General features: G+C 34.6%; 1 protein-coding gene across 1 annotated transcript in view; it reads right to left on the reverse strand.

Annotated features, from left to right (window-relative positions):
* EPHA6 (EPH receptor A6) overlaps window positions 1–12,595 on the reverse strand; it is a 941,742-nt gene that overhangs the window by 520,477 nt on the left and 408,670 nt on the right. The gene's annotated exons all lie outside the window — the stretch shown is intronic.

Below are 12,595 nucleotides of genomic sequence, written 5' to 3' on the forward strand. Positions count from 1 at the left end.
ATATGGTAATTATACTTTTAAAACTTGACTGAAAATATATAATGAAATTATTTTAAATTATGTGATAGCTTTAATTACAGTTTATTAGTTATATTACCATTTTTAAAATTTGAAAAAATAGTAATATACAGATACAAAACACATTGTGGTAAGTTTTTCAGTCTTCATTCTATAATTGGTATGTAGATAAAATCCCCACTCATCACTTCTGAAAATCACTAAAACTCCATGTTCCAAAGGTTGAGATTAAATGAACATAAAATTAGGGTGAATAGATGATTTGGAAAAAGGGAAAAGGAAATGAAAATTGAACGCAACAAAAAACCTTTTATTAAGTCCTTGTCAATTTGATGGGATAAAAGCATTATATGAAAGGGATAAAAAGGGGTCATGGACAAGAAATGATGGCAAGACTTTCATTTAGATTAAGTTTACTAAACACAAGTAAATGTGTCCTTTAAACTAAATGTGGCCCTAAAAGAGACCCATAACATTCTCCTATTTGTCATAAAGACCTAGAAAACCAAGTCAGTCCTAAGGAGGGGATGAGCATCTTATTATTTTTTACCACAAAGATCACACTGCATAGAGTGCTTGGTAGCCTTTAATTGTTCCAGCCTTTCCTTAAAATTGTGTGAATAACCCTATATACTTATCTGAGTCCTTCAAGCCTCAGTTTTATAATGTCTTCTAGGTGCCAGACACTGCGCTAAGTGCTATATATGAGAAACCACAGAATCCATATGCTGGGAGAGGATACACTGATGAGAGATATTTAGAAAAATAATATACTGTATAAATGACTGGGGAAACAACATTCACGCCATATTTTAGAGGGCTTCATTTTAAAAAAATCTAAACCAATTCTCTAATTTCTGTTACCAAGAAAATCTACTTAGAGAGCGGAAAGGAATGTCTCCCTAACATTTCCTCTGAGAAATAAATTCAAGTTTTGATATAAGCTCCTTTTGGATTTCAAGCTATGGACATTCATTCATTAAATATTTTATTTAGTGTCTACTATGTGGCAGATACTGTACTAGATCTGGGCTTACAGAGATAAGACATGGTAGACATTATTCCTTCTTTCTTGTTATTTACATTTTAGTGGAGTGACTAGATATATGTAAACAGATGACTAAAATTCAAATCATAATGCGTGCAATTACAAAAATTAGAAGGACAGGTGTTGAAATAAAAGCAATCGGGGAACCCCTGTTTTAGGTAACATTCTGAGAAAGCCTCATGGAGACGGTGAGGAGAATATGCAGAGGGGTGAGAAAAATATAAGGAATAGAAAGTATGCCATTCTTGTTCAGAAAGACCTTGAAATAACCATGTAACTGGCAGAAAGTCACTGTGGCTAGAGGGAGAATGCATGAAGTAAGTTTTAAGGAACAGGAAGAGGCTAGATAGTGCAAGACTGCTAGGCTCATTGGAATGAGTCTGGATAGTTTTCCATGTACAATAGGAAGGGACCTCAGCTACCTATAGGTATATCATCTAGAAATGCAATGAATCATTTTTTTGAAAGGTTGCTGGGTGCCTTGCTTTATGCCATTTCATGTTCCATAGGGTTTACAGAAATGTCTACCTTCAGAAAGGCAAACATGAAGGGGATTATATACTAGAGAACAGGGATAAATGTAACTTTTTACCTCCAACCTAGACTTATGTCTAGGAGATAAAGATTCATTATCATAATAATGTTTTCCTACAGAATGACATATTCATGTTGTTGGTCTTTTCTCTTATTTATAATGGAAAACATGAATTATTATTCACTTATATTTTCATTCTAGGAAGAATGTTACCAATTACATAATGGGTGTCTACAAGTTTATAACTGTCCGCCTAGAGACACTTAAAAAAAAAAAAAAAAAAAAAAAAAAACAAGAAGGCTGATACCCTTCTTACTCAAGGGTCCTCATACCAATTTGTATGATGATTAAATAGCTTTTTAATTGCTGTTAAATTATGCCAGCTAAACTGTGATTTCATGCAAATATTAAGCTGTAATAATATGCAGTGAATCATTTACTAAGATTTAGAACTTGGAACAAAGAGAGACAATTAATTCTAATCCTCAGATTCAACTAAATTACGTGTCACTGGGCTTTTATGAATGTGGTCTGATTGCTTTGTTATCATTTATAAATTATACAAAGATTACGTGACACATTTAAAAAATAACGTGGCAGCAATAACACTTTTGGAGACATCTGTATTGAAAACTCTCAGGTATTTACTTATGTAGATTTTATTTCTTTACAAGAAACAAGTAATTCACATAGAAAGAAAGTAATCTCCAGTCCTCACCCTCCAGACTAACTTCATAAGAAAAAGGCAATTATTCTCACTTGAAACTAGCTGTTTTTCAAGTCCATCATATGAAAAACTACCTAAATTGTACAATTTTTCCACTAGTTTTTTAAACTAGGAAACACTTTTCTTTTGCTTCAATTCGAATTTCTACTTTACAATTTTAAAGAATAAAGGAACAGTGTCTTACCAGTAAAACTCATGAGATGCTTATAGCAAGGCTGTCGCTCCCTTACCAGAAAAACATCTGTCCCAGTAGGTCCCAATTTTTCCCTTAGAGTAGCAGAGGCCAGGTGTGCTGTGATTTTTGTTTTGTTTTATTTATTTAAGTTGTTAATGTAAATCGTTTTTAAACATAACTGTGTTTCTCAAAACATGTCCTATGCAATACTTCTAATCCCACGAAATATCACACAAAAATCAGTTTGTTGCTCAAATAAGACTCTTGGTGGACTGATGCTGAAACAAAATGAACCCTATTTGCTTCACTTTGTTGAATCCAACATTTCCCAAAAATTTGTTCACAGAATCTTATTTTTCCAAGGAGCATCTAGAGCAATACTAGCATTCTGCAGAACACACTTAAATAAAGGCTGACACAGAAGAAGAACAAGCTGAACGGCCATATTTCAGTTATTGCATCAACCGGTAGAAATTTATGTTTCATATTTATAATCATAAAAATATGTTAAACCCATAAACAAACAGCGGGATTTTTCATACGGGCTGAAGAGTGACTGCTTACCAATTAATTCAATAGCTAGTCATAGTTTGCAGAGGGACTTTTTAAAATTTTAAGAATAATAAAAATTTCACTGAAATATCTGAAGATACCAAGTCATGAAAGACAATTATCTATTAAGTTATATTTAATCAGTTCTTAAGTTACTACCTTTGTTAACTTAATGACTGCCAAGAATGTAGTAGTATGGTTTATTAACAGAAAACAAATTTATTCATATTTCTTAGTTTACAAATGAGAGAAAATAGTTCTGTGCTAATCTGGGTCAAGGACAAGATTAAAAGAACACATTGAACCATTTAAAGATGCTTAGGCAAATGCTTTTACGTATCAGTGAGACTGTAGAATTAACTACAGAAAAATAAGTAAATAGGTAGATATGAAAAAGCATACCCCCAGGCATTAATATTGCACTGAAAATATAAGTTGTCAGCTCTCTCTATATATATACAAAATTTTAAACTCTAAAAGTCATTTCATCCTTTGTATCTTCACTATTCATTTTATCTTTAATCTACATATTGCTAATCTCATCTCCGTCCTATATAATCTTTAAAAAATGTATTTAATAGGAGCATCTGTAAATAGAATTTCATATTCTCTTTCTCTAAATCACTTCTTTCTCTATGTATAGGTTTTGCTGATTAAATATTTTCTATTTGGAAATGAATAGCAATCACAAAATTGAAGCTCCAACCTCAGCACAGGAAGGAACCATATCAGTATATTCAGAAGAAGAAATGAGGTTCAGAAAAGGACAGTAATTACATTAAGGTTATGCAGTTCATTAGTGGTAGAATGACACCTAGTATTTATCTGTTTAGATTTTTTAAAACTCTATTACGTCATATTCAGCCTATAGATAGAAAATCTGACAAACAAATATGAAAACGTACAGTTGACCCTTGAACAACATGGATTTTGAACGGCATGGGTCTACTTATATTGTAGAATGTTTTTCAATAAAAGTTAAACCAAGTGTGCCTGCTTCTCCTGCCTCTCCTTTCACCTCCTCCACTTTTTCTGCCTCTGCCACCCCAGAGGCAGAAAGAGCAAGGCCTTCTTCCTCTCCTCGTCCTCAGCTTACTCAACCTGAAGACAACGAGGGTGAAGACCTTCAGCATGATCCACTTTCACTTAATAAACAGTAAATACATTTTATCTTCCTTTATGATTTTCTTAATAACATTTCCTTTTCTCTTGCTTACTTTATTGAAATAATACAATATATAATATATACAACATATAAAATGTATTAATCAACTGTTTATATTCTCATTACACTTTCTGGTCAACAGTAGACTATTAGTAGGTAAGTTTGGGGTGAGACAAAAGTTAGATGCAGGTTTGCAACGGCAAGTAGGGAGTGGGTTGGTGCCCCTAACCCTCATGTTGTTCAAGGGTCCACTGTATTTTTATACAGTTTTTTGTTTTCAAAGTATTGTCAAATACACATTTTAAAAACATACAAATTAGTAACTGATTATTGCCTTCCTATAAAAGACTCCCTTAAATAATGCTCTTAGAGGGTTTAAATAATTTTATATACAGAAGAGTTACTGAAACTTAAGTTTTCAAAGTAAATATTACTCAAAATTCAGGAGTATGCAGACTTCAAATCTTTTGCATTCCATATAGCAAAATGGATTGCTTCTGATTATCTTTGATATGATTGTACCTACTTTCAGTTATTAAACTGATGCCTAAAACAAAACTTGTTATGTATTAATGTTTTCATAGTCCCATCAATCAGGAGTTAGATAACTTTTAGAAGTTATTTTATTTTTAAAATTAATAGTTAAAGAAAACAAACAAACAAAAAATCTAAGAGATCAAATACCATTCATTTCCAGAATAAAACCTAAACTTCTCAGCTTTGTCTACATCTTCATACCACGCCCCCATCCATTCTTTAGCCTCTTGCTCCCTTTTGCTGCATCTCAATGCCTTTGTACATACTGCTCCTGAATTGCCTTTACCTCCTTTTGCTCTCTGAAAAATTCTACTCACCCTTCATATTCTGATTTAGTTGTTACCTCCTTTGTGATAACTCCTTGCTATCCTCTGTCAGAGCTGATCATGTTTATACCTGGTAAGCATGTATTAAAAAATATATAGCTAACTATAAAGGGTGTACTTAATATTTCACATAATTTGTTTCACTCAATCATCACAATAACCCTGTAAAATGGTTATTAATATCCCCATTTTATAGAAGACATGATTGACACTTAGCAAATAATGCACATATTACACTGAAGTATTTGTTTTCATAGGCACAAGTCTGCTAATCTAGCTTGAACTAAAGGTAACATGCTTTAACCAAAGAAATGAATGCAATGCATGGTTTTGTGCACTTCTCTAAGAATTACATTTCACACAGTACAAATTTTGACAAGTATTGTAAAGCAGATAATTCAAGGTTATAATTTTTATAAGAGCCCAGTGCTAGTAAGAACAGATCTATATTACATGAAAATTATTTGAAGTAGAAGGGAATGTTTATATTACAAAAACTGAGATTAACTAATAAAGAGCCATAAGAGAATAAGGTGCCACCATCTCTTTACCCATTAGGAGAGAATAAAAATTTATCAAAATACAGTTCTCTAGACATTTGAAAACGTGAAAAGTAAGCATTTGCATCTTCAAGTTTCTATGCCATAGAGCATGTACATAATTTTAGCTTGGGAAATTTCCAAAATGGTAGCTATCAACTATCCTTATCAATGCAGGAAGAAAACTTCAATATTAGTCCATAGAATAACTAATTATAATAATTACAGAAATGCATTATAAATATGCAGATCAATAGTTAAAGTAAACATAATCACATGAATGAGAAAAAGAGCACTTAAATATAAACAAAATAATGAGGACCTGGCCTTAGATTTTGTTAGTTAAACATTATCCAGTTTCCCTAATACCATGGAAAAAATCATGCGTACTGACGTATGGCCTTTTTCATGTTTGAGTCAATTACCTTTAGACAAGCATCCATTAGAAACGGAAAGAGAAATATGAAGAGTCCAAGCACTGTCATAATTTCAGAGGGAAAAGCAAAGCAATGAATGAATAAATTGAAGCAAATTAATAAACTTCCCTCAAAATGCATAACATTGTAGCAATAATTATGGATGTTCTCCTTCAAAGTATGAATGATTTCTTAGTAATGATCTGTTTTGTACAAACAGATGATATTGAGTGCGACAATTCTTTCTGATTTTCAACTGAAGAGGTCAGGAATAAAGTCACACTGGCAACAAGTGGTAACTCGATTCTCCAATATCGGCAGAATGGCCACTTAGTAATTCTTACAGAGAAAACTCTCCGAGATTATTTGATAAAAGAAGCTCTGCTGAAATATAAATTAAAGTATATGTGTTTAGGTAACTCCATCAAACTCAAGTGGTATCTATCATTAATCTATAATTGGGGAAACGGGGATTCATTACATATAGGTGTCTATTCAGTAGTGTAAGGGTCATTTTAATTTTAAAAATACAGCATTGCAATACACGAAGTGAATATTTAAGTAATTTTTATGATAAGTCAAGTCTAAAATATAACAGCTTGCTTGAGGTTTAAAAAAAAAACAACTATCATTGCAATTTCTCCCTTTCTAGGCTCTGCAAAATTGTGAATGCTACATTGTCTGTACAATGAGTCACCTAAACAATCAGCTGTATTTTTGAATTTCAGTTGTGAGATAGAAAAGCAAGGGGGCCAAAATGGTTTTCTTCATGCAAAACTTACATTCAAGAAAAAGAGAAAAACAAAATAAAGAGATGGCGGGGGAAGAAGAGATAACAAGCAGAATAGGGATACTTGGATTGTCAGCATCCTGAGCATCCCCAGGAGGGATGTGGCTAGAGCAACTGAAAAGAGGAAAGAATACTTCTCCAACTACATCTCAACCACTATTTGCTCTACGCAGAGTAAGAGTGAGAGAATAATAATTTTCTCAAGTGGCCAATTATTCCAGCACTAAAGAAACCATGCTTTACACCGTTAGCCTTAGAGCAAATGTAAATTCAAGTTTTATGCTTTCTTTCCAATCATTGTCGCTGTATATCAAATACAAAGACTTGATATTTGCCTGTGTATTAAGAAGGATGTTGTAGCAAAATGTTTTCACTTGTAGGTATTGTTTGATTGCATATTTAGATGATCAAAACAACACAAAACAAAATCCTAAGGGTATGCATTAGAATTACCCACGTGTATGACTTACATTTTATGTTTGAACTTTTCTAAGTAGGTAACATAAACGTTTGTTAAATGTGTTAATCTGCCAGCACCTGTTCAACAGTTTTAAAAGACAACTTCTCTATTGATTTAAATACATGAAAACCATCAAAGTAAAAGTGCTAAGACCATGGGATTTTGCTTTTTCAAAATCTCACTCAGCCACCTATTAGACTCTTACTTCATTCCTCTCCATCGTCTCCTACTCTGTTTTCTACTTGACAAGTACTTTTAAAATAACTCTTACTTGCCTACTTTGTTTCTCCAACCTCAGTGACTATTTTTCCCTTTTGGCCTGGAAAAGCCTTGGACAGTTATTCTGATAATAGACTTTTTGGCAGATAGCAGGATCTCCTATACTCCAAATGGCAACCAGAGGCAGCCCTAACTGATCAAGAACTGGTAGTGTGGAGTGTCCTCCACAGCTCATTCTTTAAAGTACAGAGCATACATGAATGAGTCACCTGAGAAAGAAAGTTAAGAGGATATGAAATAGATTAAAATATTAGATAAAACATTCAGCATTTCTTTTTAAATTTCTTATTCCTAATTTTTAAAATATATTTTTTCAGTTTCTACAAAAGAAACACAATGAATTTTTACAAAGAAAACAACAATGACAACAACAAAAAGAAGAATAAGGAAGCCCAAACCTGCAGGTATGTAGCTGGTATAACTGGAATAACTGGATTAAGATCCAGACTGTTTGAGAAATCCTGGTAAAGTTAAAGTTGGTTAGGGAGATACAGACCAAGCCTGGACCCTGGATGTCCTTATATTGACTTATAATTTTGTCAAAGAAGGGTTGTAGATGTGAAAGGCTATAAGCAGCAGTGGGGATATGATGAAAGTTTTTCATTGTTATTGTTCTTCTTTCAGAAATAATACTTTCCAATAATTTGGAAGATATTTAGGAAGGATGGAAGACTAAAGGAAGGAGACTTGCTAGGAGATTATTAAATTAACCCAAAGGAAAGTTGAGAGTCTTAACTAAAAAGTTAAGGCCAGGAATTTACAAGAAATGGATAGAAGAAATGCGAAAAAGTAAAACCAAAAGGCTATTTCGAGGTCAGCGGTAGGGGTTACGACTTAAGCTTCATGACTTGGATGGGTGGATTGATGAGGATTCATCAGGACACAGAAACAAAAGCTAGGCTGGATAAGCAGTCTGAGGGAGAAAGCAATAATATTGGCTACCACAGGTTGAGCTTGAAATTATTAGGTATTCATTCATCAGGTTCTTAGTGTCTACTATATGCCAGGTACCTTGCAGAAGCAAGTATATAAATAAACCAAGCGTTTTCAAAGAATGATATAATCTATAAAAAAGAAAGCACAATGACATAAAAAAGAGTAACTGCAAAGAATTTTATTTGGAGGGGGCAGTCAGGAAATGCCTGTCCCAAAAGCTGGTATTTGATCCTAAATAGCAAAAATAAAACTTAAGGAAGGAGACCTAAAAGGGAAAGCAATTCAAGTAGAGGAAACTGCTGGCACTGACAATGAAAACGAGTTCAGCATCTTTGAAGTCCAGGAGTTTGGTGATCAAGGGGAGTATGCTATAACACAAGGTCAGAGATGCGGGCAGGTTTCCATAGAACACACAGGTCATCAGATCCCACAATCAGTTGTCTAGAAGACTTTGAACCTCAGGAGAGAAGACTGAGATATGGATAAAAATATGGGCATCATCTATCTACAGGCGGCATTTGAAATTATGGGAGACAAGGAGAACATATGAAAAGATAAAAGGACAACACAAAGAACACAGAAAAAATTAACATTTAACAGGTGGGCAAAAGAAGAAAAATCATAAATGGTGATAAACAAAATGATCAGAAAATAAGGAAGATGAAACAGAGATTGCAATGTCTTAGATTAAAAGGGAACAAGGAGTTGCAAGAAAAAGAGAATGATCAACAGAGATAAGTGTCATGAATAACAGGACAAAAACTGTTTCTAATACAAAATGTCAATGAAGATCATTGGTGAATTTTTCTTACGCAGCTTATTAGAAGTAGTAGAAACAAAATCTACTTGCAGTAGAGTGAATGGGAACATCTAAATGCAATAGAGTAAAAAGCAAATTAAAAGTCAAAAGTAGACATAGTCAATGACAACTATTTGTCCAAGGTATTTGCTTTAGAGGAGAGAAAAATTGGACTGGGAGCGTTTTTTAATAATAGAAATTTGAATATATATTATAGGTTCTGAGGAAGGAGTTAGTAGAAACAAAAAGTCAGGAGAGGAGAAAAACAAGAACAGCCAGGCCCAACAGAAAACTGAAAGATCAGATCACCCCCCACAACTGGAAGGATTAGTTTTGAATGTGAGACATAATTTTCTTTAGAGTGTAGCCACTCGAGACACCTAATAATCTTCCTGTGAATAAACTGGGATTATGAAATAAAAAGACATCATCTCTATAAACCCAAAGAAATTTATAAAACTCTTACTGGTAAAATCTCATGCTGTGTTGTACTAGAAAAGTTTTAGGTTTGTTGTTGTTTTGAGAAAAGTACTAAGGAACTGGGCTTCTTAGCATCCTTAAAATCTTATTATTTATATGATTACCTCCTATGCCTATCTATGAAATTTTCACCTACTAGGCCATTTACTGGCCAAATATTTTGGTTACTCATTTCCACAATTTCAGTTCTTCATTTTTTAATCATACATTCAAAAAGGTTTCATCACACACTTCAATTTTACTTTTCTCTCTACCCCTGAAACCAAAAACTGCTTCCTTTGAAATCCCTAGAAGGTTCTCTGAAAGCACCATTTTAAATGTTAAGATTGACCAGGACACCAGAGAGTGATGGGAATGACTGATGATCTAAATTCCAACCCTTAGATAATACACCATAAGAATAAAGGAAATAAATAATGGCAAATTCATAGAAATACAATACGTAGCATGGAGAGAATATATATCTATGAAAATATTGCTAATGTTTGTGGTTAATGAAAAATGGGAAAGGTTGACTGCTTGTTCAATTCGATTCCTGGCCCCAAAAGTTCTATATCTTGCTGGACTTACCATGAACCTCTTAGGTGTAATTGTTCAACAACCTCTTAACTTGTCATTTTTCTGATCTTCTTCCCCGACAATCTCATCTTTTAAGTTTTAGAAGACACAATGTTTTGAAGTTTATGGTATTTGCTTTTTTTTGCATATATTGTAATAACTGCTAGGGTCAGTCCGTGCTAGTCAAAGTATGATTCAGACTACTTCAGGGATATTGCTAGAGTAGGCAGACATGAACAGGGCAGGAGAGGGCCCTCCACCCCAGGAATGTCAGGCAAGACCAGGTGCTGGTCCAGTGGCTGTTAAACTAGCTTTCGAAAATAATAATTGGCGGCAGTTGGTGCCAGGGAACAGCCGTTTCCCAACAGATAGAAAACACCTGAAGCTGGTGATCAGGCGCTTACCAATAAGATCTCAGGAATTGGGCAAGTGGGCTCAAGCATGTGCATAAGACGCAAAATTGCAGAGCTTGACTGGTATATGACCTTCCCCTAGGAACACTCAGTAAGAAAAAATGCCTCCAGTGAGCATGTGCACAATTTCAGTAAACACACTGTGCATGCGGCCCCTCCCGAGTGCCAGCACGCCACTGCCTAAAGACGGCCGGCCCCAAGGGAAGAATCAGGGGAGAAGAAATAGAAACCCGGGAACCATGCCAACGTATATAACCTCAAGTAAAGGGCCAAATGAGGCAGCTGGATCTGTGAAGGTGTCTGCTTGGCCCTATTCCAAGTGTACTTTCTTTTCTTCCTGCTGTAAAACATTTTAATAAACTTTCACTCCTGTTCTAAAACTTGACTTGGTCTCATACTGACTTATGCCCCTCGGCCAAATTCTTTCCTGTGAGGAGGAGGGAATCAAGTCGCTGCAGGCCTGTTAGATTTGCCACTGCTACCAATATCAGATGATAGGCTTAGCGGTGCAGGACTTACTATCTTTTGTGAAAAGGTCTTAGGCATTCAGTATATTATTACTGTTGTTTTTAGTTTGCAGGAATACAAATGATGGAAGCTGTGAACCTGACAAAATAGCATCAACATAAAATTTCTAATAGTTTGAATTTTAACTTACCAGACACTCTTTCAAAATGAATTGTAAGAGAACAGCTTTCTTTTTAATTTAACAGGCATTTATGTAGCACCCATTATGTGCAAGGTAATGTTTTTAGCACTTTTCAAATATTAACTCGTTTAAATCATTGTGACAACAGTATGAGGTATGTATTGTTGTTAGCACCCATTATGTGCAAGGTACTGTTTTTAGCACTTCTCAAATATTAACTCGTTTAAATCATTGTGACAACAGTATGAGGTATGTATTGTTGTTATCAATACAGATCGTACATCTGGAGTTCGGAGAAGTTAAATAATTTGCCCAACCTTACATATCTAGTAAATGCTTTTGGGGTCCAGAAAATCACACCCTAAAATATGGTCCTTTGGCATGTGGAGTGCTTTGAATTAGAGGAAACTGCAAGGCCTCAGAAATAAACCTCAAAACCAAAATCTCTCTCTGACCTTTCCCATCAACCTGTCTCTCTGATCTCCTTTCATTCCCAAGGCACCAATAGGGGACTTCTCTGAAGTTTCTGTTTTTTGTTGTTTAAGGGAACTTCATCCAGAAGAAATGTATTGTCTTAAAAGTCCTTCCCTAGGAATCTTGTCAAACAACCAGGAAAAATTAACCACTGGAAAAAAGAAACGACTATAAGTCATTACCAAACCCAGAAAGACATTTCATCTATTCTTCTGAGGGCAGCTCCAAGGGATTACCTGAGATACTTTACCTGCATGATAACAACATTTTTCTTCACACTAAAGTTCCACCCTTCACGTTCTTCACCACCTCCCTCAGAACTCAGAGGAACTTTCTCCCAGGCCATTGCTCCTTGGGTACACTCATTTCTCCTAAAAATCACTTACTATCCCTCCAATTGTCTACATGCCCTATTTCCTTTCCCCTGCAAAGAGGGTATATAAACCTCACCATCTGGACCTTCTACAAGTCTCATGTTTTATATGCCTCCCATGCTTATGCACATTAATACATTTCTACGCATTTTTCTCCTATTAATCTGGCTATTGTCAGTTCATATTAGTAAACATTTGGAGAGGGTGAAAGAGTAGCTTTCCCTTTGCTCCTACATCACCAAGATTCACTCTGAGAAAATCTGGCTTTAAAAGATAGTGAACTCAGCACTAAGCTGAGTCTTTGCCAAACAAATAAGTAAGCTCTGAAAGAAGTAGCAGAGAAAA

This window comes from Piliocolobus tephrosceles, chromosome 2 (assembly GCF_002776525.5).
Source record: "Piliocolobus tephrosceles isolate RC106 chromosome 2, ASM277652v3, whole genome shotgun sequence".
Taxonomy (NCBI): Eukaryota; Metazoa; Chordata; class Mammalia; order Primates; family Cercopithecidae; genus Piliocolobus; species Piliocolobus tephrosceles.